Genomic DNA, 6,432 nt, shown 5'->3' on the forward strand with positions numbered 1-6,432 from the left:
ATTTACTCTCTCTTACTTTATTCTTTCTACTTTATTCACTTTTTACTTTATTCTTTCTACCTTTTTCTCTTTCTTACTTTTTTTTATCTATTTATTTAACGCACTCAACATTCCTTTCTTAAACTTCATGCCGAAAAGTTTCGCTTCAACTATGAGGGAACGGAGGGAGTATATTACAACTATTCCACATCGGTGTACAAAGAGAACTGAAATTACTATATAAGTCTAATGTGCCACTCCTCCTATCACCAATTGATTTTAAGATGGAACCTATGAATTTCTATCAGCGGGAATGCGGGCGGTGTGTGCCGCCTGTTGGAGGCGCGACGCTGCACCAACTAGGTGGGGGTGTGGGTAAGGGTACAAATTTTTAATTCTTCAATTCAAATTTTAAACTCTATAAACATAACCACATTTTCATACATTCAACTATTTCTCATTGCTTCTCTTATTGATATGTTTGTTGAGTCCAGGCCACTAATTTAAAGGAAGATACAAGATACAATTGCTCGATAGGGAGCTGTTGCTGTTGCATGTATTCCATGACTAAGTCCATATAATTGCTCAATTGGGAGCAGCTGCTGCTGCACGTATTCCATGACTAAGTCCATACATTCGACTATTGTGCTCGAAGCAATTGCTGACCAACGTCTGCGGATCTAGTATCCATACTTTGGTGTCACTATGTCGAATAATATCTTCAACGTCTTGAACGAATTGCCTTCAAAGAGGTATGCGCGGCAGAGAGCACCAACAGAGTTGGCAACTATTGTGTTTTTGCCTTACCACTATGTAAATAAATATATTGAGCATGATATGTTGATGGTAATACTTGCAAATTAAAATAAGTAAATTTAATTTTTATGAATGCATGATACTATTTTAAAAGTAAGAAAAGAGTTTTTTTATTTGAGGGGTCTTTATTATATGAGTATTTAAAAAAAATAGTTGCATGGTTTCTCACAAGTTGTCATGTACATAGGTCATGTGTATTTTGATCGGGTTCTAATCAAATAGACAATATCAACTTATCAAGACGATTTTTGAAGTTTATATACATAATAAATGGTTGTCATCTTAAATAGTGAAAGCAGGATAGATCAGCTATATATCTAATGTGTATTTTTAAAAATAAAATATACTAATATGTGTTAATATCTCCGGTTCAATAAATAAAACTTTTAGATATTAATGTGAATAAATTTCTTGTTCGAAAGTACGGTATACTTTCTCCGTCCGTCATTTGGATTCTTATTTATGGGCGACACGAGTTTTAAGAAATGTTAAGAAAAATGGGTGAAAAAAAATTAGTGGAATATGTGTCCTACTTGTATATATTAGTTTTAAATGAAATATGAGTAAAATGAATTAGTGAAAGGTGGAGATCCTATTACCATTTATAGTAAAAGTTAATCTGAACTCCTATTTACGGACGGACTAAAATGAAAAAACGGGACTCCTATTCGTGCGATCATATACTATTGCGTACACGTGGCTTAATGCAAGTGAAATTGGTGACATCACTTTAATTGTAAATAAGTACAGTACATGTTTCTTAATTATATCAGCATACAACTAACGTAGATGGACCTTTTGGCTTTTGTCCTTGTTAATTTAGATTAGCTATAAAGATTTCGGCTTTATTTGATTCATTAGTTATAGTTAAAGGATGTCGGACTATGGATTCATTGTCAGCATAATCTAGTTAGTTATTGTCTTTAGATACGTTCAATTTTTATTTATTGCTCTACTAATTGTGTGCTTAAAGATAATTTAGTATTCGAACTGCCTATTGCATCATGAATGTTGTGTTTAATCCCATTTCACATATATGCATGCATATGCATTATACTAGTAATATATAGAAAGGATGTAGAACAATATTTTACTACTCCCTCCGTCCTACAAAATATATCACACTTTCCTTTTTAGTTTGTCTCACAAAAGATGTCACATTTCCTTTTTGGAAACAGTTTTCTCTCACATAAATATAAAAATTATATTTTCTCTTTTCATTTAACACACAAAATAAAACATCCTAAAATTTCATACCGTTCCATAAGTGTCACATCTTTTGTGGGACGGAGTATCATTTTTCAAGAACCACCAATCTGCTACCGCACTATTTAATTTTGCTACATTTTGTCGCTTTATATGGAAGATATATTCATATTGGAATGGCCTGAAAATTATAAAGAAAATGTCAAACTATTTGAGGATAAATGGCATGAAACTAGCAACATATTAGTGGATAATACCAGACGGCCGCTATTACTATACAATAAAATTATTGATGCTTATCATTTCTTAGGTAGTGTGGCGTATGAAACTTGCCTTCCTTTCTGCATATTTATTACAGTATATTCTTTAATAATTTTGGCGTAGCAGCTCCGAAATGATTAATGTAGTTACATTTATGGATTTGAAATCTCATTTATATCAGCTCCTTCAATACAAGCTCATATCTTACTAGTAGTTCTTAGAAGAGACATAGATTTCAAGCCAAACCCATTATTGACTAATCAATCTAGTAGCCTCACTGCTTTTCTCTTTGATCTTACTGCATCTAAGAGAATTTCACAAGTCCATTAAAATTATTAAGCACCTAAATTTGTTTCTTACCAATATGCCTATCAACGATCTAAGTCTTAGTACAAAAATACTACAGCTTTGTAACTAAATCAACATATTACAGGATTGTAGGAGTAACTAATACCATCCATATCCATGCTCTTTGGCAAGAATTAAAAATACTACAACATTGTAATTAAAAATTACATAATTAAAATCCTAAAAATTAAAAATTACATAATTAAATTCATAAAATTAAAAAAACCCACTACTCGTGGCCGAACTTCGCCCAAATGTGTTGGATTATGTCTTCTTGTAGCTCAATGTGGGTTTTGGTATCACACATTGTGTGTCTTGTTTTGATCCTCTCGCGCACCGTCGTATGCACACCTCGGCGTGGGAGAGACCTTGCAGTTGAGCTTCCGGCTTCAACCTCGTCGTAAAAGTTAGCCACCATCGGTCCTTCATCAGCTATAATCATGTTGTGCAAGATAACACACGTGTACATGATGTTGGCAATATTCTTTGTGTACCACAGCCGAGCCAGGTTCTTCACAATGTTGAATCGGGCTTGGGGGACCCCAAAAGCTCTTTCGACGTCTTTCCGAGCAGCCTCTTGACGCTGCGCATGAAGAACCCGTTTCGGGTCTTGCGGATTGTTGAGCGTCTTCACGAAAGTCGGCCACCTTGAGTAGATACCGGTGAGATAGTACCCATGTGGTATGGATTTCCGTTGACGGTGAAGTCGATCACCGGTGCTACACCATTCAAAACATCATTAAAGAGGGGTGAATAATAGAGCACGTTCACGTCGTTGTTGGATCCGACAACACCGAAATATGCATGCTAAATCCATAGGCGGTAGTCGGCGACCGCTTCAAGGATACGCGCCGCCTTTGTAGCCGCTTAAGTATTGCCCCCTCCAAGCATTCGGGCAATTCTTCCACCTTCAATGCATGCTGTCAAGCATACCGGAAAATCCGTGGACTATTTCGTGAAGATGAAGCAACTGTTTACAATCTTTGGTGGTGGGTGCCCGAAGGAATTCCTCACCTAAAGCAGAACGAACGCCGGCGCAAAAATTTTTGAAGTAGGATTCCAGTTGACTCACCCACATGCAAATACTCATGGAAGAGGTCAACTGTTTACCCGGTAGGAAGTTGTCGGAGGGCACAAGTACACTTCTGCAACGCCGAGTGAATTTTCCGACCGGTTGCGTCTCTACGTGATTGGAAGTATTCAACACGGGCGGACAATGTGTTGACAATACGCATAATCAACCGTTTTGACATGCGGAAACAGCGCCGGAAGTAATCTGCCGGAAATCGCGGCTCGTCGAAAAAATAGTCGGCAAGGAGCCTTTCGTGGGCTCTCTCCCTGTCACGAGGGAGGTAGCGACGAATTGATCTCCTTGGTCGAGGAGGAGGGGTGGGGACAGCGGCAGCAACATAGGCTTCATATGCGGCATGATATTGCTGATAGTATTCTTGTTCTTCGCGATCCGCTTCCGCAATGATATCGTTCATATCCATTTTTGAATTTAGAGAGTGTTTTAGTGAGAGAGAAAGATTTAGGTGAGTTGTATGAAAAAATATGAGTGAGAGAGAATTTGATGTGAAAAATGGATGATGAATGTGTGTATTTATAGAGGATTTTGGGATTACAATTTTTTTAAAAAAACTGTAATAAAACGGCTATATTTTTGGGAATCCGATTTTTTTTCAAAAATTTTTTGGTATTATTTTCAAATTTTTTTAAATAAAGAAAAGAAAATATCCAACGGAATTGCCGTTGGCCAATCAAAAACCGCCACGTCACCCTGCTCATCGGCATGGCGGTGGTCGATGGATCGAGCAGGGTCGTGCCGTTGGTAAGAGCACTGCGGCAAGTAGGTGCTCGCCGCGCCGTCGGCACGACGCTTGCTCGATGTATCAAGCACCTATGCAGGTGCTCTAAGAATTAATAGGAATCTAATAAAATCAAAGACTTCTCAAGCTACGTGAAGGATTCGATTCATTAAGTAAGACAATGATTTTACATAACTTACTCCCATTAATATAATCATAGTACATGCTACAACTACAATCAACCTATTATATTACTACTCAGTTCTGCATATAGAAATCACTACATTGGCTGGAACAATCGTAACACTACAACAAATATAGCATACGAGGATGAAAAATATGAGGAAAAGTGAAAAAAAAGAAGAAAACGGAAGTGTCCTCAAATGACAAAACATCCACATGGTCTATATGCCCATGAAAGACCTTAGGTGGTATTCTCTTAGTGAACGCATCTGCAATCATCAAATCTGTTCTTATATGCTCTATAGAAATTTGTCTACTTAGAACCATTTCTTTTACAACTAGGAATTTTATCTCAATATGCTTTGACTTAGCAGAGCTCATATTATTGTTGGAGTACTATACTGCAGAGTTATTGTCACAATACAACTTAAGTGGTCTTTCAACTCCTTGAATAATACGCGGTCCAGTGACAAAATTTCGCAGCAATAACCCATGACAAGATCCCTCATAACAAGCTACGAACTCTGCTGCCATGGTGGAAGGTGCCACAAGTGTCTGCTTAGCACTTCTCCATGAAATGGCTCCTGAAGCTCGCGGTTTTTCTGTTGTGCTAAGTACTGTGTGCACAGAAAGGAATAACAAGTCTCCTAGGTCCAGCGAATCCACTAGATCACAAGGTCTAGGAACTCACGGATCGTTGGAAGATCTCGGCCGTCGGACACACATGATATTGCTTCAAAAACCCTCAACCACTTATACTAAAAATTAGCACAGGGAAGTAGGGATCGATCCCACATAGATGAATGCGTAATTAAACATGCTCAAGGATTTGGGACTATTTTTGGGTTGGCTGCTGCCACGTAATTTTGGGTTGAGGAAATTAAACTAACTTGAGTGAAATTTGCTACGCTAACAGCTAGATCTAGGCATAACAGAAATCATGCATGTAAACTGGAAAACGAGACATTCACTAGATCTAAGAAACTATTTCTAAATTACCTAGACCTGAGAAATAAACTGACGGTGGGGACCATTTGCTGAAAAGGTAAAGTACGGACGAAAAGCTGGAAAACAACTAACTAAAGTACTAACTAACAGCGACATCATCTTCTCCAATCGATTTGCATAAAAATTCAGTAAAAACAGAGATGGAACGTGAATTGGAAATGAAGCAGACTGGATTTAAAGAAATTTAACGAAGAACAATTAAAATCTAAGCAGATCTACGGCTACTAGACGGAGTAAATTGAAAAGAGAGCAAAAGAGTTCAAAATTCATGCACAACTTGATTCCCCTGTTCAGATCCAACCTCGGATGCTAAATCCACTCCGGATCCAAGCATCCGACACAAACTCCGACCAAAAGTATATCCATAGCTTCAGATTCAACAAACAACCACCGATCAACACCAACAATTCAGATCCACAACCTCTTCCCCAGATCAAGCACAGAATTATCCAAAACAGAGATTAACATTTAGCTGCCGAAATAAAACTTCAAACGAAAACCCAAAATCATAAATCAACACAAGATAACACCAACATGACAAAAACTAAATGCATAGATGACCGATAAATAGCAACAACCAAATCCACTTCCAAAACAATGAAGTTCGACGGAATAAAAGTGCGAAAAGCTGAATGAAAAGTAGATTGTTTCTTCGCCCTCCGAGAGGACGGTGTTACACTGACTTTCGCCGAAGATGAACCCCTTAGAAAACCATAAGCTATCCCAGAATTCCCATTTTCCAAGTGTGTGTGTGAGTGTGTGAGTGTGTGAGCTAAGAGCAAAAATCATATATGGCGTGTGATGCATACTCCTTTATTTATAG

Source organism: Salvia hispanica, chromosome 4 (assembly GCF_029641045.1).
Source record: "Salvia hispanica isolate PSC_SH4W2 chromosome 4, Shi_PSC_v1, whole genome shotgun sequence".
Classification (NCBI taxonomy): Eukaryota; Viridiplantae; Streptophyta; class Magnoliopsida; order Lamiales; family Lamiaceae; genus Salvia; species Salvia hispanica.